Consider the following 23,321-nt stretch of genomic DNA (forward strand, 5'->3'; position numbering starts at 1 on the left):
GGGAAATGGAGTCACTTCTTGAGGTCTCCCCTCAAGATTTAGAATTGATTATGATGATGGGACATCTCATTAGCCCATCCCACACCTTTTTGTAGCATTATGGCTCAAAAAGGACATGATGTTACTCTTTTGGAGGACATCAACCCACATGCATGGGATTTTATGGCATTATTTTATTGATTTGAGCTATGGGGTTGGCTTGTAACCCGTTCATGTGTCAAACACTCAAATTCAAACTTGTTTTAGGGCTTGTAGGCTAATATTTTTGTAAAAGTGAAGGGATATACCTCATATAAATAGGGAATCCCTCCATTTTATTGAAAATTTGGGTAGCAATTGTCGAAAATTTCATCACCAAATTATGTAGAAAAGTCACATTTATGACCTTGACCAAGTCGGCCTCAAAGCCTACAAGTTAGACCCACTAAAGGAAATGACCCCTCCTAAGATGCATATAAACAACCTATCGTTGAACGAAATTTGGACATCAACATCACACATCACATCATCTGAAATTTGTAGAAGGATATCCACATGTGCAAAGAAGTTGGAGGACATTTTTTGTTTTGACCGAGTTGACATTTTCTTATATGTTTTTGCCTGTGTTGACCAGCATTAACTTTTGTTGGTTGAGCTCTTCTTTTGTTGTTTGACCGAATTGTTTTGGAGGTCGAATCTTTGTCTAAGGTTGCCCAAATCTTTGACTTTGTTCTAGGCACTTTGATCGAGGTTGACCACAAGTTGGAACTAGGGTTTGACTATAGGAATGACTATAGATTTGACTATGGAATTTGACTGACAATCGCAGAAGTTTTTGTCACTGTTTTGATCGAGTTTGACTGAGCAAGGAAGGCCAAATATTCTGTTGGGTTGACCAAACTTTTCTAGGTAGGTTCCACTATTGACTTTGAACAATCATTGCAAGCTATTCACTGTGGTTGACCGAACCTCCACGGGCCGAAAATGGCAAACTGGTATATTTGACCAAATTTGACTATTTCTCTCATAAGATTAGTTTTGACTTGGTTGACTTGAGAAAGTCAAAGTTTGACTTTGACTAGTTATTGGATGTACTATTGGACTAATGTATCTCATGTTCAACATTGATTGACTAATAGAAGAAGAAGAATTGATTTTGGGTTTTCCCTCTTGTGGGGTTTTTCCCTGGTCTTTCACCAAAATCTCTATGTCTCATTATGCTTGGTTATCTTATATTGTGGATTTAATGTTTACTATTCTATCTATAATTGCTTATCTATTATTGGGGTGATTGAAATTGGAAGAAATTGTTTAAGTGATTATAACAACATAGAACATTGTGGAAAATTAACATGGGTTCAAAGTTTAGGGGAAGATTAGCCTAAGGAGACTAAAAAACACCCCTTTGAGACACTTTTGTTCTTGATCGGTGATCAACTTTCTTGGACAAGATGGTTGCCTCCTACTTCAAGATTGAAGAGAAGCTGAATGATGCCTCCAACTTTGTAGCATGGAGGGTTAGATTGGATCTTATTCTTGAAGAGAATGGTGTGATGAAATATGTGCAAGGCCAAGTAGTTGAACCTCCAGAGAATGCCAATATCAGTGCCAAATCCAAGTACAAGAAGGGTGAGATCAAGGCCAAGAAGATTATTATTGATTCTCGTCGGGATCGTCTCATCACTTATGTGTCCAAGATGAAGAAGTCAAAGGAGATGTATGACAAATTGATTGGGATGTATGAGATCAACAATCTTAGCCAAGTCATTTCTTTGAAGAGTCAACTTCGTGACATCAAGATGAACAAGTTTGAATCTATTACAGCCTAGTTCATGAGGATATCTCAAATAAGCGATCAACTTCTTTCTATTGGAGAAGTCATACTTGATAGAGAGTTGGTGTAGATGATCCTTGTAGGACTCCCCATGTCTTGGGAGACATTCATTACAAGCATTAGTTGCAGGAAAGAGCTCTCTACATTTGATGAGCTTAAGGGAAATCGTACTTAAGAGGAATCCAGGCTCATTTCCAAAGGAAGAATACAAAGACAAGAAGAGGGAGAGCCTACTGCCTTTGCAGCCAATGTCAAGAAAGGAAAAGGGAAAGGAAGACCTTCCAAATGGAAGCCAAAGATGCCTGTCCCACCATTCAACAACAATAGAAGGGACTTATCCAAAGTCCAATGCTACATGTATAGCGCATGATTGTCCTGATAGAAGAAATGCACAAAGGCGCAACAGCAACAACAAATTCAACAATAAAAGGAGGAAGAGGTCTTGCTGCCCATGCAAGTGCTGAAGAGACCCAATGCCCTCAAAAGAGATCCAAGAACACAAGATATGACAATAATGTTGCTAATACTCAATTTGAATATTATCTTGTTGCTACTCTTTCTAACTCATATTCTGGTAGCATTGATAGCTGGCTGGTGGATAGTGGGGCATCTAGACATTTTACTAGGTATCGTGAAGTCCTCTCAAATTTGGCTGAGAGGGAGACTAATATGAAGATTTTACTTGGGGATAACTCTTCTCATCCTGTAAAAGGGTTTGGTTTTGCTTCTTTACATTTGGAGACTAATCAAACCATTCATCTACAGGATGTGTTGTAAGTAACGAGCTTGAAGAAGAATTTTGTCTCCATCTCTGCTTTGGAAGACAGGATTTAGAGTTGTATTCATTAATGGAAAAGTCCTAGCTTGGCTAAGGAGAACTAACTTGAGAGCAACCTTCACACTTGGAATCAGAAATGAAGACCTATACAGAGTTTGTGGATGACCAATCCAAGCATTAGTCCATGATACTTCTAATCAGTCAGAGATTTGGCACCGAAGATTTGCACACCTTCATTACAAGGCTTTGCCCAACTTGAGTAGGATGGTTACAGTGATTCCTACGATTTAAGTTGATCATGAAGGTGTATGTTAGGGATGTGCCAGTGGAAAGAATATCAAGGGACCATTCCCTTATAGCAGCAACAGAGCTAAGGAGATTCTTCAACTCATTCATTCTGACCTTTGTGGGTCCATGTCGATGCCATTTCTTGGAGGATACTTATATTGTATTATCTTTGTTGATGACTTATCCCGTAAGACTTGGAACTTCTACTTGAAGACCAAGGATCAGGCTTTCAACATGTCCAGGGACATCAAGGCACTTATGGAAAATCAAACAGGAAAGAAGATCAAAATCCTAAGGACTGATGATGGATTTGATTACACTTCAAATGAATTCAATGACTTCTGTAGAGATGTCGGGATTGAGAAGGAGGTGATTATTCCATACAACCCATAACAAAATGGAGTTGTTGAAAGGAAGAACAGGGCCATCTTGGAAGTAGCTAAAGCCATGATTTATGATCAAAAGTTTCCTATGTTTTCATGGGGAGAAGTTACAAATACTATTGTATATGTCCAAAATAGGAGTCCTCATCAAGCTTTGGGAGACAAGACTCCTGAAGAAGTATTTACAGGTCTAAAACCGAAAGCTGGACACTTAAGAATATTTGGCTTCCTTATCTACTTTCATGTACCGAAAGAGAAGAAGTCCAAGCTGGAACCTTTAGGAAAGAAAGGTATGTTTGTTGGTTATTGTGAAAATTCTAAAGCTTACAAGATATATCTGTCAGGTCAGAGGAACATTGAGTTCAGTCGGGATGTGACTTTTGATGATGATCTTTCCCTTGGAAAAGCAAGGAACACTTTTGTCCCTACCATCTCTGAGAGAATAGATGATATTATGGATGTAGATATTGAGGCTTGAGCCATCCATGCCTGAGCCTGACCTTGCAAATGAGCCTATGGCACCCATGGATCCTTTGGATCCTCCTCCTTATGTTCCTCCCATGAGAAAGAGACCTTTGTGGTGTAAAATTTTCTGTTTTCCCACCCCGGTTTTCAGTTTCACCTTATTTCTCCTATGTAGTTAAATGCCCATTCCCATAGCCATACATTTAACAGACTGAAAAAAATAAATATTGCTGAAAACACAAATTCTGGAAATTTTTCAGAGTGCTGGAAATTGCAGAAATAAAAATCAGCAATTAAAAACAGCCATTAAAACACATTAAAACACTGATATTTTTGGTCAACTTGACCCTGGAAAAACCCCCTACAACTCTTGGGGAAAACCAGTTTGAGAGCTCTTCTTTATTTCTGGAAAATGCCTTTTACAGAGAAAATTTTTCAGCAAAAAATCAGCAAAACAGAAATTTTTCCAGCAAGCAAACTTATCTGTTTTTCAGCTAACAGACAATCTGGAAAATCGCTGTACGAGCTGTACGGATGTACGGACTGTACGGATGGCCGTACAGACTTGTACGGACAGACCTCGAAATTCATGCAGAAAATCGCCTCCTCGATATTCGTGCTGAAAATCAATTTTTTTCACTGTTTTGCTCACTAAAACTGTCTTTTTCTGCTTGTTCTTTATGCTGTTCGGATTTGCTGAAGTGTTGCCTGTATGTGTGCCAAACTGCTGCCTCTTTCTCCTCCTTGTCCAGAAATCTCCTTTGCTCTCTTGCTCTCCTTCTCCCAATCTGCTCATGAAAGAATGAATGATCTTTTCCTCCTTTTCCTCCCTTAACCCAACCCTAAATGACTTTTGGGTGATCCCTAAATCCAATGGCTGAAATAGATTTAGATCAATGGCTGAGATTAAATGCTCATTTAAATCTCACTTTCTATTTTTTAATTCACCCCACTTTAATAAAGACCCACTTAGTCATTTATTTCCAAAGTCACTTTTCCTTTCTAATTTTTCATTGACTTTATAAAAGTCACTTTAAAATTAGACTTAGTAACTTTATCACTTAAGGTCACTTTCAAATTAGATTTAACTTTATAAAATTTTACAAAGTTACTTTAGGAGAAAAATTAAATTCTTTTGGACACTTTTCCCTAGGCCAAAGATCAAAGCCTTAGGGAACCACCTGTCCTCCGGTACCAAATTTCAACACTCCCTCTTACCGAGGAAGGTGTTCCTCACCACACCCATCTTGTCTCTGAAGTAGACATGCTTGCCCCGTGGTAAGGCTTTGGTAAGAATATCTGCAACCTGCTCATCAGTGGAAATATACTCAAGCTTCACAGCTCCCTTCTGAACATAGTCTCTGATGAAATGATATCTGATCCCGATATGCTTTGACCTGTCATGAAATACTGGATTCTCCGTGAGTTTAATGCAACTCTGATTGTCACAGTAAATCACTGAAGGTCTCAACGGCTGACTAAATAAGCCAAACAACATCTTGCGAAGCCAGATGGCCTCACAACTAGCTAGACTGGCTGCCATATACTCTGCTTCCGCTGAACTCAGTGCTACTGACTGCTGCTTCCGGCTGAACCATGACACTAATGCTGAACCCAACCCAAAACAACACCCTGAAGTGCTCTTCCTATCAGAAGCACAACCTGCCCAATCAGAATCAGTGTATCCTGCCAATCTCACTCCATCTCCCTGCCTGTAGTCCAGACCATAATCCACTGTCCCCTGCAAGTACCGCAAAATGTGTTTTGCAGCCACCCAGTGAACCTTCCTAGGCTCACACATAAACTAACTCATCGTGTTGACTGCAAAACAGATATCTGGTCTAGTGTTGACCAAATACATCAAGGAACCAATCAGCTGCCTGTACAATGTGGGATCCACCAACTCGGAATCCGAAGCATGAAGCTTCTTCCAGTTGGTGATCATCGGTGTCGACATGGGTCTACAATCCTCCATGTGGAATCTGCTAAGGATGTCCACAATATACTTCCCCTGCCCCAGGAAGAAATGCCCCTCCTCCTGCCACACCTCCAAACCTAAAAAGTAATGCATCAAGCCGATGTCCTTCATCTCAAACTCCGCCGCAAGATCTCTCTTGCAGTGCTCTATGAGTCTCTCTGCACCTGTAATGATCAAGTCATCCACATACAGCACCAGAATGAGAGGCTCCTCACTAATCACAATAAAGTAAAGGTTCAGATCTGCCTCACTCTTTGTGAAACCCATCCCCTGCAAGTATGCATCTATCCTGGAGTACCAAGCTCTGGGAGCTTGCTTCAGGCCATAAAGGGCCTTCTTCAATCTGCACACATGGGACTCCTTCCCATGCACCTCAAAGCCCTGTGGCTGCTCAATGTACACCTCCTCCTGTATGAAGCCATTGAGAAATGCGGTCTTCACATCCATCTGGTGGATCTTCCAACCCATCTCTGCTGCTATCGATATAATGGAGCGGATCGAAGTGTATCGAGCCACGGAAGCGAAGGTCTCCTCATAATCAACTCCCTCTACCTGTGAGAACCCTCTAGCCACAAACCTCGCTTTGAATTTCTCAATGCTGCCATCTGCATCATGCTTTACCTTGTAAAGCCATCTGGAAGTAACCACGGATTTGCCCTCAGGCCTCGGCACCACCTCCCAAACATCATTCTTCATGATAGAAGAATACTCCTCCTGCATGGCCTCTCTCCAGACCTGCTGGCTAGCTGCCTCCTCATAGCTAGAAGGCTCAGAGTCAAGGATGCTGGTAACCATCGCCATATAACTACAAAACCTCTCAGGTGGTCTACTCTCTCTGACCGGCCTCTTCGGCTCAGCAACAGATGTGGCATCTCTCAAGGTGTCTTGAAGCCACTTGGGCTTCCTCTTCCCTGAGCATGCTTCTCCCATAGGAGAATGAAACTCCTCCTCCTCATCACCATCAGTAGCCTGAACTCCTGACTGTCTGTCTGTAGTCCTCCTGCCTGCACCTGAACCTGTAGAAGCTGAGGTACCGTGTGAACTGTCCATCAGTGGACTCCCTAGTGAACTGCTCTGTGAACTGCTCTGCATGCTGCCCGGAGCACCACCCCTCTGGCTCGGCGAGCCACTGCTCACTGATGGACCTGACATCCTCATAGATGTACCTCCGGATCCTCCTGATCCCTGCCCACTGGATCCCTGCGACTGACTCAACTGCTGCTGAGGGTCTGGCTGATCCAGATACTCTAACTCCCGTGACCTCCTAAAGGCCCTGTCCTCCTCGAACTTCACATCCCGTCTGACAACAACTCTCCTCTGTGCAAGAATGTAAATCCGAAAGGCCTTTGAGGTCTCACTGTAGCCCACAAAGATACCCTTCTCTGCGGTGGGCTCTAGTTTGGTCCTCTTCTCCTTGGGTATATAGGAGTATGTAATGCATCCAAAGATATGAAGATGACCAAGATCAGGCTTCTTCCCAGAGAAAGCCTCCTCCGGATTCATGTGCCCCAAGGCACGATGCGGACTCCTGTTCTGCAAGTAAACAGCTGTGTTGCAGGCCTCTGCCCACAAGAACAATGGCAACCCCTGATCATGTAACATGGCTTTAGCAGCCCCTATGATGGATCTGTTCTTCCTCTCTGCAACCCCGTTCTGCTGGGGGTTGTAAGGAACAGTGAACTCCCTCCTAATGCCTGCCTCCGCACAATAGTCAACAAACTCTCCAAGGGTGTACTCTCCTCCATTGTCCGACCTCAGGGACTTGATCTTCCGACCTGTCTGTGTCTCCACAAGAGCTCTGAACTCCTGAAACCGCTTGAAGACCTCACTCTTGGTCTTCAAGAAATAAATCCAGGTCCTCCTGGAGTGATCATCGATGAATAAAACATAGTACTCATATCCACTCAAGGAAACATGAGACATCCGACCGCTCACATCAGAATGAATCAAATCAAGTATCCCAGTCGCTCTGCTGTCACTGCTGGGAAAAGGGGATTTGGCAAACTTGCCCATCGCACAACCTCTGCAAGTATCAAAGTGATCAGTACTGAAATCTGGCACACCTGTGGTGATCTCCCGCAATGTCCTCAAGGCTCCATGAGACATGTGCCCCATCCTGCGGTGCCAAATCTCACACAGCTCAGAACTGCTAGCTCTGCTGTCGGTACTACAGCTCAATGCCAAAGGGGGCTGGAATGCAAACTTGTACACCTTTGCATGGCGTACACCTATCACTCTAGCTGAATCAGCTGGAGAGCCCCTGGGATACATCAACACCTGTCCTCCTCTGAACAGTACCTCATATCCTCTGTCCTCCAAAGCTGAGACGGATATGAGGTTCTTCCTCATCCCTGGCACATAAAGAACCTCTGACACCTTCAAGGGAGGTTTGGACTCCCTCTGAAATGTCACTGTCCCCACCCCGACTGCTCTAACAACTCTGTCATCACCGAGTACTACCTCAATATCAGTGCCACTCTCTGAAAGCTCTGAGAAGTACTCCCGGACTCCTGTCATGTGACGTGAAGCCCCACTGTCCACATACCAGATACCTGTAGATGCTCCGCTAATCGAGGGAAAAGCATGCTCCCTCTGAACCTGTGTGGCAGGTGATCCTACACTAGAGGACTCACATGTAGTGAACGCAAACTCCCGGTCAAAACGACCTGCAAAGTCCTCAATCTCAGCTGAAGCTGCCACATCCTGGTTCTTCCCCTTCTTCTTCTTCTTCTTCTTCTCCGGACACACAACTGCATAGTGTCCCATCTTCTGACAATTCCAACACTTCACTTTGGAATAGTCCTTCTGTGAGTTACCCTGTTTACCTTTACCTTTGCCTTTGCCTCCACCACCGCTTGTGGAAGCCTGCTTCTTCCCTTTGCCTTTCTTGCCTCCTGCCACCAGTGCTACGTCCTCATCCTGCTCAACTGGCTTGGCTGCCCCAAGCTGTCCTTTCCTGATCTCTGTCTGAATGCAATCATCCCAAAACCTCTCCCACGTGGGAAGGGTCTCACGTGCACAAACCCCATCAGCAAAGTTCAACCATGAACGGGGGAGGCCATTCACTGCAATACGCACCAACTCAGTGGATGGAATGGCCTCTCCAATCGCTTCAAACTCATCTCTCACATTGGTAATCTTTGTGAGATATCCAGCTGCACTATCATTCCCCATCTTAATGTTCTTCAGCTTCTCCTTCAGGACCATCTTCCGGTTCTCATTGGTACTCTGGTAGAGATTGGACAATGCTGTCCACATTTCATGGGCATTGCTCTTTCCTCTCACATGAGGAATGCAATGGTCTTTGATTCCGTCTAGAATCAACCTCTTACCCTTGTTGTTCTTTTTATTATAAGCTGTCAACTGAATTGCATCAGTAGGCACAACAACAGGGTGCTGTGCTGTATGCACCATGATATCCCAGACTTCTGCCTCCTCAAAGATACTCTGCATTCTCTCCTTCCAAACGTTGTAATTTGTATGCCCATCCAACCTATCCTCCACCCTCAATCCCAATGACATCTTGCTGTCCTAAAACTGAAAAATAGCACTGCTGTGGTAAAGATAAAACTGTTGTTTATGAAAAATCAGCTTGCTGGAATTTTCTGCGTGAAAAAATCAGCAGCTGTATTTTTTTCCTTTTGCTGTCCCAAACTGCCCTTCAGCACTCAAGCTCTGATACCATGTAAAATTTTCTGTTTTCCCACCCCGGTTTTCAGTTTCACCTTATTTCTCCCATGTAGTTAAATGCCCATTCCCATAGCCATACATTTAACAGACTGAAAAAAATAAATATTGCTGAAAACACAAATTCTGGAAATTTTTCAGAGTGCTGGAAATTGCAGAAATAAAAATCAGCAATTAAAAACAGCCATTAAAACACATTAAAACACTGATATTTTTGGTCAACTTGACCCTGGAAAAACCCCCTACAACTCTTGGGGAAAACCAGTTTGAGAGCTCTTCTTTATTTCTGGAAAATGCCTTTTACAGAGAAAATTTTTCAGCAAAAAATCAGCAAAACAGAAATTTTTCCAGCAAGCAAACTTATTTGTTTTTCAGCTAACAGACAATCTGGAAAATGGCTGTACGAGCTGTACGGACCGTACGGACTGTACGGACTGTACGGATGTGCGGACTGTACGGACGTACGGATGTACGGACCGTGCGGACGGACCGTACGGACTTGTACGGACAGACCTCGAAATTCGTGCAGAAAATCGCCTCCTCGATATTCGTGCTGAAAATCAATTTTTTTCACTGTTTTGCTAACTAAAACTGCCTTTTTCTGCTTGTTCTTTATGCTGTTCGGATTTGCTGAAGTGCTGCCTGTATGTGTGCCAAACTGCTGCCTCTTTCTCCTCCTTGTCCAGAAATCTCCTTTGCTCTCTTGCTCTCCTTCTCCCAATCTGCTCATGAAAGAATGAATGATCTTTTCCTCCTTTTCCTCCCTTAACCCAACCCTAAATAACTTTTGGGTGATCCCTAATCCAATGGCTGAAATAGATTTAGATCAATGGCTGAGATTAAATGCTCATTTAAATCTCACTTTCTATTTTTTAATTCACCCCACTTTAATAAAGACCCACTTAGTCATTTATTTCCAAAGTCACTTTTCCTTTCTAATTTTTCATTGACTTTATAAAAGTCACTTTAAAATTAGACTTAGTAACTTTATCACTTAAAGTCACTTTCAAATTAGATTTAACTTTATAAAAAATTACAAAGTTACTTTAGGAGAAAAATTAAATTCTTTTGGACACTTTTCCCTAGGCCAAAGATCAAAGCCTTAGGGAACCACCTGTCCTCCGGTACCAAATTTCAACATGTGGCTTCATGATACTTTACAGGATGCAAAGAGACACTTAGCCCCAAGAGGCACCTTCAGGGAGAGCAAGCAACCTCACAAATATCAGGGATATGTTGCATTGATGAGCGATATCATAAATCTGAACCTTGCGGCTATGAAGAAGTAGGTTTGGAGAGATGCCATGGCCGAGGAATACGAGTCCATCATGAGAAATGATGTATGAGAGGTTGTTTCGAGACCTGAGGGGAAGTCTGTTGTGATTTCCAAGTGGATATACAAAAATAAACATGCAACTGATGGTAGTGTTGAGAAGTTCAAAGCGAGATTCGTGGTTAGAGGATTCTCCCAAAAAGAGGGAGAAGATTATGATGAGATATTTTCACTTGTTGCCCGATACACTACCATTTGATCCATCATTTCTCTTGCTGCTAATTAGGGTTGGAGTCTTCATCAGATGGATGTGAAGACAACCTTTCTTCATTGCATACTTAAAGAAGAGCTGTACGTGGAACAACCGCAGGGCTTTGAGGAACATCACTGGGAAACCTATGTTTGCATATTGAAGAAATCCCTCTATGGTTTGAAGCAAGCCCCCAAGGCTTGGTATGCTCGGATAGATAGATACCCAATGAAGTTGGGATTCACCAGAAGCAGTGTCAATCCGAACCTCTACTTGAAGATTATCCAAAGTATGCCTTTGATTTTGGTTTTATATGTTGATGACTTATTCTTGACAGGAGCAGAGCCTAGTTTGATCATCTAGTGTAAGAGGGAGTATGCCTCTGAATTTGTGATGAAATACTTTGGGCTGATGCACTATTTCTTGGGGTTAGAGGTGTGGCAGAGACCTGGAGAAATTTTCCTTAGCCAAAAAAATATGTTGTTAAAATCTTGGAGACATTTGGGATGGTGGATTGTGAATCCATGGCCACACTGATGGAGGAAAACTTCAAGACGTTATGTGTTGAAGTTGTGGTACTAGATCTAGCGGATCCTTCTTTGTATCAGCAGTTGATTGGGGCTCTGGTGTTTTTGGTTAACACAAGACCAGATATATGTTTTGCTATTAACACCTTAAGCCAGTTCATGGTGGAACCTTTGCATGTTACTGGGCAGCCGCAAAACATGTGTTGATATATCTACATGGGGCAATTAACTATGGACTAAGATATACCTCTGGCGATGAGTTGAGACTGCATGGATATATAGATGCAGATTGGGTTGGGAGCATTATTGACAGGAAGAGCACATTAGGGTGTTGTTTTAGCTTGGGATCTGCCATGATTTCCTAGATGAGCAGGAAGCAAAAATTTGTCGCTCTCAGTACAACTGAGGCAGAGTATATTGCATCTAGTATGGCTAGTTGCGAGGCAGTATGGTTGTGGAAACTCTTCAGGTGCTTGATACAACCGTGATATACTGTGATAATCAAAGCGGGATCCGACTTTCAGAGAATCCAGTATTCCATGACAAGTCAAACCACATCGAGATCAAGTACCACTTTATCAGAGATATGGTACTACGAGGAGCAATGAGGCTCCAACACATCTTGACTAATGAGCAGGTTGCAAAAATTCTCACCAAGCCTTTGCCAAAAGCGAAGTTGTTGTTCTTCAGAGAGAAACTTGGAGTGTAGGAGAATGTATCCCTCCCCAAGAAGGAACATTGTTGATCGAGAACATTGAGCATATGCTCTCCCCAATCTTTCAACTAGCCATGGACTTAGTGAGGTGGGATTGAGAAGTGAGGCCCCTAGGTGTAAGAGTACTCCTTAAAGCCATGGACTTGGCTGAGTACATGCCCTAGTATGCATCCTACCAGCAAGTTACCTTTGTATATTTATTGACCAAAGGGCCATGGACTTGGTTAAGCTTGCTGGGATTGCCACCCATCTGGACTGTGGGTGAGGAGACTTACGTGTTTGTGATCTTTACCAAGGGCGGATGTGCCTGCCATGGACTTGGTTGTGGCCATGGACTTGGTTAAGCATGTTGGGATTGCCACCCATCTGTCCAGTGGGTGAGGAGACTTAGGTGTGTGTGATCTTTACCAAGGGCAGATGCGCCTGCCATGGACTTGGTTGTGGTAAATTGATCTCCCCTAAGTGTTGGATGCAGGTGTTCTACCACTTGATTACTGAGGATCAAGTTGGGTGAGGGTCAATCAGTGGACATAGGGTGTGTGATCTTTACCAAGGTCATTTATGACTGCCATGGACTTGGTTGTGGTAAATTGATCTCCCCTATTGTCGTGTGGATCATTCTTCTTCTTCTATGGATCAAGTCATCATTGTTCAGTTGAGATGAGATGAGATGAGGCAAGATGAGATTCTCTTATATTGAGACACGTACATCCGAGATGAGACTTATGATGCAGCCAGAAATTCCTCCCTAGCTGAGAGAGGGAGTGTTGAAAATTTGGGCAGCAACAATCAAACATTACATCACCAAATTATGTAGAAAAGTCACATTTATGACTTTGACCAAGTCGACATCAAAGTCTACAAGTCAGCCTCACCAAAGGAAATGACCCATCCTAAGATGCATATAAATAGCATATCATTGGAGGACATTTGGACATCATCATCACACATCACATCATCTGAAATTCATAGAAGGAGATCCACGCATGCGAAGGAGTTGGAGGATGTTTTATGTTTTGACTAAGTTAAATTTTTCTAATCTGTTTATGCTTGCGTTGACTTGCATTGACTTCTATTGACTGAATTGTTTTGAAGGCCGAACCTTTGTATGAGGTTGATTGATTCTTTGACTCTGTTTGGGCACTTTGACTAGGGTTGAATATATGTTGGAACAAGGGTTTGACCATAGGTTTGACTATGGAATTTGATAGAGAATTGCAAAAGGTTTTGTCGCTATTTTGACTGAGTTTGACTAAGCAAGGAAGGCCAAATATTTTGCTGGATTGACTGAACTTTTCTAGACAGGTTTGAACATTGATTTTGAACAATCATTGCATGCTATTGACTGTGTTTGACCGAACCTCCATGAGATAAAAATTGTAGACTGGTATCTTTGACCAAATTTGACTATTTCTCTCTCAATTGGAATGGTTGACTTGAGAAAGTCAAAGTTTGACTTTGACTCGTCATTGGATTTACTATTGGAATAATGTATCTCATGTTGAACATTGATTGACTAATAGAAGAAGAATAATTGATTTTGGGTTTTCCCCCTTGAAGGGTTTTTCCCTGGTTTTTGATCAAAATCTGTCTCATTGTACTTGGCTATCTTCTATTATGAATTTACCATTTATTGTTCCATCTATAATTGCTTATATGTCATTGGGGTGGCTGAAAATGCAAGAAATTGTTTAAGTGATTATAACAACATAGAACACTATGAAAAATTAACACATTTAGACGTCATAACACATGTGAATTCAGCATCCTTAGTGAGAGTGTGAATTGCCCGGTCTACTTCTATTCTTGATAAAAATGTTATTTTTATGGAGCATCTTAATATTGGAAATTGTTTTTTTCTTTGGAGATGTCATTTGGGATTGAAAGAAGGATTTTCTTGGAAGAATTTGTAATTATTCCTGATTTTTATATATTTTACATGTGAATGAATTATTGCTAAGCTTTCTAAATTTTCCATTAAATGCTTATTATTTATTAGAGATCTTGGTAAATTTTTACATGCTAAAATTATACTTCCATGAAACCTATAGAACCCCTAGGGTGCATATTCTATATTTAAATTTCCCCCTCACAAAAAAATAGTTAGGGTTTTACAAGTGGAAAATTGTCTTTCCCCCTTTACTCCAAACGATTTTCATTTCCCTTTAAGAATTTCCCCTTAAACTCCATTTTCCCAAGTTAGAATAGGCACTGGCAAAGTTTATGTTGACCAAAAATCCTTAAAACCAAAATATTTCCTTCCCTTTTATCTCTCCTAGGCTTATTAAGGCAAGTCGCTAGGGATTTTCTAGGGCCGAATTGCTTGTAGGGTAATTTTGGATGGATGTTTGTGGATGAAATTCTAGGGTTTGCCTCTACAAACCATTTAAACACAAAATCTAGCTTTTTTGGTAGGAAAAGTTCCCTAAATAAGGTTAACATCATCCTTTCCAAGCAATTTTGTGTCCTAGAAACCCTAAACCCTAGCCAAGCTTCAACTTGAAGCCTATTTTGAGGGTTTACCTTGTTGCTTTGTTGATCTAATCATTAAGTAAACCCTTTCTCTAACTCCTACATGTCTAGGTACTCCTTTATTACTGCACATCAATAAGCCCTGGCTTGTAGTGGTCCTTGTCTAGTTTAGGATTAGTATACTTGCTCCTTTAGAAAGAAGATTTGATCTTATCCCATCATTAAGGTATTTGTCCCTAGTCCATTTATATCACCTAGAACCCTCTAGTTAGAATATCCTTATAGGGGAATATATGGGAGCCCTCCATGTGGTGAAACTCCACTAAACAACAGGAGGAAGATTGCTAAGGTGACAGTGGAAATCCTTCCTCATTTTTGTTATAGTGTCTGGCCCTCGACTTGTGAGTCCCCTGACAAGACCCGCTAGATTTTGCAGCAACAAGCGTCATGGAGGTGGACCTACTGGGGCTTATGATTTTATCAAAGCACTTGTTGTTCTTTAGCCTTCTAAAGGTGATTGTTTATTATATTTCTCCCCTCATTTTCCCTTTATCCCAATGCACCTCTTTGTTCCCCACATGGACCATCTCCTTGTGTATACACACCTCTTTGGACATAGCCATCATTCTTCTTTCTAGTTTCACAATTCACGATGCATTTGTGCTCCCCAAGGCAACGTCCTACATCCTCCAAGGCAAAGAAAGCATTTGTTGCAACCTCCAAGTCAAGATAAATCAGCGTCAAGTCAAAGCACTCTAAATTCCCTCTTGAAAGTTCCTTTTCTAGCTTCGGGGTACCTTCTAGAGGGTCGACTTCATCATTGGGGAAGTCGTGAGGTTTGTTACAGCTCAAACGAGCAGGGGGTCCTACAAGGGCACTCGCTAGGTCAAGAGAAATAATGAAGCTAAAGCCCACTGTCACCACAGCTAAAGCTTCCTACTCTTTACGATATTTCACCAATGGGAGGAGACCCGATATATAGAGAATCACTTAAAAATGATAGATCAACTAAGATGGATGTGAACTGATCTCAATAACCCTTTCCAAGGAGAGACTCAAGAGAGGGACTTGCTTGCTTTTCAAGCAAGGTGTGAGGTTCTCTAGGATAGGGGAGTAGGGATTTGATGGATTGGCTTAAGGAATGTTTCCCAAGTGGTTTTTGAAGAGTTGACTTTGAAAAAATATGGGACCACACGGGACCAAGTGGACCTAGGTTAGGTCCAAAGGAGGGATTTTAGCAACCAATGATGATTTTGACCTAAACCAGGAAAAGAAAGGGATCAAAGAAAGAATCTTTACTTAAAGGTGCTAAAATGATCCCTATGAGGTACTAACCTACGGAAACCTAGAGCAAAATTCAGTCTCAAGGCTAGGGCTTGGGATATCTCACAATACCACCGTTGAAATTTCCTCAAATTTGGAGGGGACCTAGGAGACGCATCAATGCAAAAGATGCCAAGAGATCAGAGTTTTTCTATGGGTGGATTGTCGGGAAAGTTATGCCCTAGGAGGCCTAATGTGGCTAGACCTAGAATAAAGAAGAAAAGGTGAAGAAAATGGTTCCTTAAAATGATCACCTTATGGTAGAACAATGCCTAATCCTTTGGGGAGATTGGAGTCAAGAAGAATATGAGAATGGACTTCGTTTCTAGGTCAAGGAGGCTTCAAGGACAACTTCGCTTGTCATTAGGGCAAAGGAGAGTGACCTTAAAAGCTTTTACACTTCGTTTTGCAAGGTAAGATGGCTTGTCAAGATAAATTCAACCATAGAATTATCCCTAGGAGAATTTGTTCAACATACATGGCCCATACATAGAGAGATGCTACATAGAAACATAATTCCACAATTTCACAGTAAATGCATGCAGCAATTAGCCCTAGTATAGCGAAAATCTCATCATCAATGCATGTGACAAAGTAAAAGAAAAAATAGCATTAAATTTGTAATTACATGTAAGAGAATATATCCAACCAGCACTTAACTTGCCAATCAAGAATCTCCAAGATAAGAAAAGATAATCCAAACATCAAAATTCATTTATGCTCCAAAATTTCATCCACCAAGAAGGAATAGCGAAAATCTCTAGAGAGATACAAGTCCAAACCAAGTGTGATGATAAATGAACTCTCATCACTTGTATTTATGCACCTCTAAGGAGTTCAATTTAGTTATTTAGGCCTACATTATCCCCTAGGATAAAATAATGTGCAAAATACCTAATTTTGAGTGGCAAGCCCACCAAACTAGCTTATAAACAAAATAATAAGCCTCTTAAGAGGTCGAATGATCAACAATACATGTCGTTGGGCCTTCTAAGAAGCCTGATGAAGTCCATAAGTGCCACAATGATGAATAGGACTCCCAAAAGTAGTGGACAAGGGGTTGGCCCCTTATTCTCCAAATAATAAACCTGTGGTGCTCCCAATGAGTGTGAAGGCACACAAGTAACCTCATGGGCCTCCAAGTAGGTCGAAAATCCCTGTATACCATCTGTAAGGGCTCAGATGATAGTGTAAGTGATGCCACATCAACATACAAGTCCTGGGTCATCTGCCAAGTGTATGGTACAATTGTGAGGCTAGCTGGGCATGGTGAACTAGATGCATCTTCCTCGTCCAATAAGTGAATCTCGAGCAATCTCTGAACTTCTCTGGGGATCCATGGAGTGTTGTCTACTGCTATCGAGGTCCATGGATTTCAACACACACCCTACATGTGCCAATGTAGCCCTATGGAGGGTTATGACCAAGTATAGGGAGACCAAACCCAAAATAAAAACCATCAACATTCCTGCATAAGATCCAATGCGTCCCTTAGCTTCCAGTGCAACAAGTCATCAATGGAAATCGAGTTAAAGAGCTTACAAAACATGGAAAACAAGTGGGTACTTCATAATGGCATGCCCTTCCATAGTGGGCTTTGGCATGTGCTAATGTCCCCAAGTTCCAAATGGGGTTAACCAAGTATCCTATTAGGTGGTTTCTACCTTTAAAGGGGATAGAATGTCCAAGGTACATCCTTCAAAGGGTGGTGGAATGTGATAAAGAGATGAATGGAGTAAGGAATGAAAGGGGCAGACCTGGGTCACATGCTAGGGTACAAGGGTAGCTAATAAAAGGGAAGCCCACACTTGGGTATACAATGTATAGGAGGGAGCAATCGTGGTAGATGAGGTGCCTTGGCCTTGATTTTTCCACCCTTCTTTATATGCCTTTTGCCTTTTATGACTTTTCTTTAACTAGCTGCTCGACATTCAAGGGATAAGAGAATGATGTGTAAGATATAGCAGTGGATACCCCCTTTAAGGTATGGCGGTTCATTTCCCATCAAGGGTTGGGACAATCATGGGTTCCTGAATGATAAAGGAGGCTCATTTGGGGCCTATAAGAACCAAGATGATGGCCATGATAATGGGGTAGAGCTCATGTATTGGCTTTTGCCCACATGCTAAATGTGTTTGTCCTGTCCATCTTTTGCATTTTGTGGTACATTTTCCTGTTGAATGTGGCCAATTATGCTCGTACTTTTCGTTTTAGCTGCATCAACCTCCAGGGCATCATTCCAGGCCCGACTCAAGGTGTGCGTAAGGGAAGGGGAAAGGCTAACCCTATCTGGACCCAGTGGAGGAATGTGGACCCAGGGGGGAGAAACGATGAATGGGGTTATAATGAGTGGAAGGGGGGTGATATACGTGGATGAGTGAGCAGGACCACGCAACCAAAATCAAAGTTTCCCATGTAGTACCATTCTTGAAGCCCAAAGGTCAGTAAAAGAGATCCCATGGGATTATGGTCCAAGGTTGACATGCAAAAGAGGTATGGGGGACAAGAGCACAGACCTAGCCCACTCTTTCCACCGAATCCCCCCATTAATCCATACCCAGAAGTATCCATAATAAGCAGACTACAATACTCAATTGCCAAATGACAAGGCATACTTTTAGGTTCGGGAGGCCCATCTTCAAACATACGATCATGACAGATGAGTGCGGAACCACATGGCTGGTTCAGGTGGTGGAGAAAAGGCACAATGAGCTAGTTGGTGGTTGTAAGGGGTTGTTGGTTGTCAGCTAAGGACCATCTTGGAGAAAAAAATTCTCCTAGGGATATGACCCACAAAACGGTGGGTAACAAGGTCATTTAAGTCAATGTAGCACATGTGAAGAGCAAGGTAGAGATCATGGCAAGTGAGGAACACTTCATGGATAACAAAAGACTCATTTGCAAGCAAATCCAAGTCACAGATCACATAAAATACAAGCAATGGACGAAAAGCAAGAGTGTCGTCCACCTTTTTCTAGTCGTTGGAGGTTGTACAAGTCAAGTTTGAGGAACATCGATGCAATTAAGGAGGTTGTTGAGGTTTCCAAGCCATTCCAAAGTCAAATCAAGTCAATATCAAGAAAGAGGAGCTTCAAGACATGATTTCAAACATCAGTTCTCCATCAAGGAAGGAAGTTTTCCGCTCCATTCTAGTTGTTAGGAGAGTCCAAGCCAATTTTCAAGCAATGTTTGGTCTCTAGATCAAGTTGTTGGACATCTTAGTACTCAGAAGTTTTTGAAGCAAAGTCAAATAAACTTTTTGTGGAACATTGGACTTCTTGGCCAATTTGGCCCTCTATTTTTCCCAATCGAACCTCCCTAGATGGAATGTCTTGCCTTGAGTGAGGGTTTTAAGCAATTTAATGTAGTTTTTCAAAATTGACTTAGTCTCCCAAGATATTATGGATGATAAGTCACCTAATTTTTGGGAGCTAAAGGAGGAGAGAAGTTAAGAGCTACATCTATTAATATAGGCCTCTCCCTCCTAGCAAATATTTGTGAATTAGTGAGATCATTTGTCAAAATGTGAATTATTTTCATGAATGCTTTGGTGCTCATCTTGGAGTTTCTTTCTTGGTTGATTTCAAATATTTTTCTAGGGCAATTTGTGGATGACTAAATCCCTACTACAAAGGCTAATTAGATTGATCCATTTGAAGGGAAACTTTGTCACTTGGAGAGCAATGTCTAAAGTTTCTATTCACACATCTCTCTTATTGGTGTAAGGTAAGGTTTGTCTCTCCTTGTTGGGCTATGCTCTAGGCTCCTCATCAAGGGTTTCAATTCATTTTGCATCGTAATTGATCTATTGGTTGAAGGCTTTTCCCTAAGTGGAATCCCTCCTGGTAGGGCCATATTTTGTTCTTGTTTTAGGCTTGACTTGATTTCTTTAGGGTTCCACTTCTAGCCTTAATCCACAAGCGTTGATGAATCGATTTAATAGGGGCATCAAATTGACCCCATAGCCCTAGTGGAAATAAGGAGCAATATTTATTCAAACAAACCAATCACCAAGGCGCGTCGGGTGTGCTTGTACCAGAGAGGTGAGGAAGCGAGAAGCAAAATATGAAGGTTGTGGCCGCGTACTTGCTTGTTGTACTGGGCGGCAACAACAATCCCAATTTAGAGGACATTTAATCTATTCTCGGCTCAGTCGGAGTAAATGTGGACGACGACAAAATAGATTTCCTGTTAAGTTAGCTGGATGGCAAAGACATAACAGAAGTGATCGCCTCTAAAAGGGAGAAATTTGCAGCAGTACCTGTAGAAATTTCTGTTTTCCCACCCCGGTTTTCAGTTTCTCCTTATTTCTCCCATGTAGTTAAATGCCCATTCCCATAACCATACATTTAACAGATTGAAAAAAATAAATATTGTTGAAAACACAAATTTTGGAAATTTTTCAGAATGCTGGAAATTGCAGAATTAAAAATCAGCAATCAAAAACAGCCATTAAAACACATTAAAACACTGATATTTTTGGTCAACTTGAAAAACCCCCTACAACTCTTGGAGAAAACCAGTTTGAGAGCTCTTCTTTATTTCTGAAAATTGCCTTTTTACAGTGAGAATTATTCAGCAAAAAATCAGCAAGCAAATTTACAACTTATCTCCTTTCCCGTGCCTCACAGCAATCTGAAAACTACAGCAAACAGGACAGCAATAAATGTTGTACGGCCTCCGTTTTGTGTGCAGAAAAATCAGCAAACTGCTCCTCGATTTTTGTGCAAAAATCTGCCTTTCACTATGTGCTGAATCAACTGTACAAATCTGCTCAACTGCTGCCTTGGAATGTGTGCCAAGCTGCTGTCTCCTTCTCCTCCCTGCTCAGAAATCTCTCTTGCTCTCTTGCTCTCCTTCTCCCAATCTGCTCATGAAAGAATGAATGACCTTTTCCTCCTTTTCCTCCTTTAATATAACTCCAAGTGACTTTTGGGTGATCCAAGTGACTTTTGGGTGATCTCTAAATCCAATGGCTGAAATAGATTTAGATCAATGGTTGAGATTAAATGCTCATTTAAATCTCACTTTCTATTTTTTAATTCACCCCACTTTAATAAAGACCCACTTAGTCATTTATTTCCAAAGTCACTTTTCCTTTCTAATTTTTCATTTACTTTATAAAAGTTACTTTAAAATTAGACTTAGTAACTTTATCACTTAAAGTCACTTTTAAATTAGATTTAACTTTATAAAATTATAAAGTCACTTTAGGAGAAAAATTAAATTCTTTTGGACACTTTTCCCTAGGCCAAAGATCAAAGCCTTAGGGAACCACCTGTCCTCCGGTACCAAATTTCAACAGTACCTTCAAGTGGAGGGGTGGTTGTACCCATTTTTGATGAAGGAGCGGTTGGTGGCGCTCCTACTGTAGCGTCTAAGCCAGAGGCCAAGAAAGAAAAGAAGCCCGAAGAGAAGGAGGAATCTGACGAGGATATGGGGTTCAGTTTGTTTGACTAAGGGAAAGGAATGCAGTCACTGATTTTCTTTCCAAGGAGGCCGCACAACAGAACAGGGGGCAGTGGTTGATTCAAGAATTACGAGATCAGGAGTTCTACCAGTTTTTCCACCGGCCATTCATCGAATTGGATGGGTTTATATCAGAATGATCTACATAGATCATTCATCATATTTTTCTGTCTTTTTGAACTATCTCTATGCACTTATCGGACAATTATGTTTTTTCATATATATGTAAATATTATGCCTTTTATTGTAAATATTGAACTATATGACACTCTACTACAATGAATGGTTAGTCCATTTACCGGTGATTCTGCATTTCACTCACGCTGATGATACAATATGTAATTTTCTTATTCACTAATGAAAATTGAACTTTTTTTCTTGGGAAAACAAACCAATCACCACTTTTTCAAAATTTCTACAAATGTATTTTATTTTATTTAAATTTAAAAAGTCCTAAAAATTAAAAATAAAATAAAAAAATAGCCATCAAAAATAAAATTTAAACCGACGAATCTTTTCACCATCTTGTCTAGCATATTTTTGACGCATAACCTTTTCAAATCTATATTCATTTCGTGGGATTTGTGCCTCCTAGGGAACCTAAAAAACTGGTGGCCCCCTCTTACTGAGCATTTGTTGTGTATCTAACATCTTATTGAGGGTTTTGAAGGTCAATTTATAAATTTAATTTTGTCTTCAGGATTTACAGCTCAATGGTTGGTAAAATTCTTTGCCTTGCGATACGTGAGAGGTTGTTTCTAACCCTTGCAAACCAAATTGCTCTTCTAAAGTATTTTATGTAGAAATTTTGAATAATTTAACACATATTCAATGGAGATTATCCTGACCATGTACTAATGCGGAAAACATACACAATACATAAGCTCCTCTACGTTGATCAAGAATATAGCAGCATCAATAACAATAAAACATCAAGAGCATTCACACATTAACACAGTATGTATCACGGGGAAAGCATCTCGCTAAAAACCCCACACTATCTGTATATTAATGATTGAGTCATGTAACATTACACAGCATAATACTTCTCACAAGTATCTCCACCTCTGTTACACACAATACAGCTCAGATCTGATCTCCAAATCTCTTCCACTGCTTGCCTGCCTCCACTGCTCAATACCTGCTCAAGAACTGATGAGAATTGCTTCCCAAACTCGATTTTCACCTGCAAAATAGTCACACACTCTTTGTGGACGTGAGCAAAGGCTAAAATGCGGGCCAAATACGTGAGCAAACTCATTGGCATACTCAATCCTTTGATTGTGCAAGATCTGGTGCACAACTATAGTCACAACTGATAGCAATCTGATTCTCTACCACCTGTCCCTATTGAACTGAACATGCACTGACATGCAACTGAGTTAACTGATGTATTCTTTAGTTGTATTATGAGTTAATAATTAGTTTAACAACTCATCATTAGTCTATCTGCAGTTAGACTAACTACAACCAGTTTAACTAAGTTAAACTGAACACAACTCCATCAACTGTACCTCCAGTCCACTAAACTCAACTCACTTGAGTTCTAACTGAAGTCATGCATGCAACAACTCAACTGACTCATAAGAAAAACGAATTTCCTTCTGACAGCTGCATGTGCCACTTCCGTAGCTCAAACTGAAGTGCTCCAAGAGAATAAGATTAAGTTTATAGTCCAAATATTATTGTGAGATAATAATATTTGACTTTTCTATTTTTGACAGCCAGTCTAAAAATAGACTTGATCACTCACACTTTCATCAAAAATAGAAGTCCATCTATTTTCCCAACTTGATCAATCATCCATAAACATAGACATGATCCATATGTCTAAAAATAGACATAGTCTAAAAATAGACTTGCGCCAAAAATAGCCTGCGGGCCCACTTAGTGAAGGCGA

General features: G+C 41.1%; 1 protein-coding gene and 1 pseudogene across 3 annotated transcripts in view; one reads left to right on the forward strand and one right to left on the reverse strand.

Moving 5' to 3' along the window:
* The window catches only part of LOC149170216 (putative aminotransferase TAT2), a 267,395-nt gene that overhangs the window by 117,949 nt on the left and 126,125 nt on the right, over window positions 1–23,321 (reverse strand). The gene's annotated exons all lie outside the window — the stretch shown is intronic.
* On the forward strand, window positions 20,018–21,412 carry LOC149170217 (large ribosomal subunit protein P2B-like; annotated as a pseudogene).

This window comes from Pinus tabuliformis, chromosome 4_2 (genome assembly GCF_031772625.1).
Source record: "Pinus tabuliformis cultivar Carrire ecotype Pingquan chromosome 4_2, CPIR1, whole genome shotgun sequence".
Taxonomy (NCBI): domain Eukaryota; kingdom Viridiplantae; phylum Streptophyta; class Pinopsida; order Pinales; family Pinaceae; genus Pinus; species Pinus tabuliformis.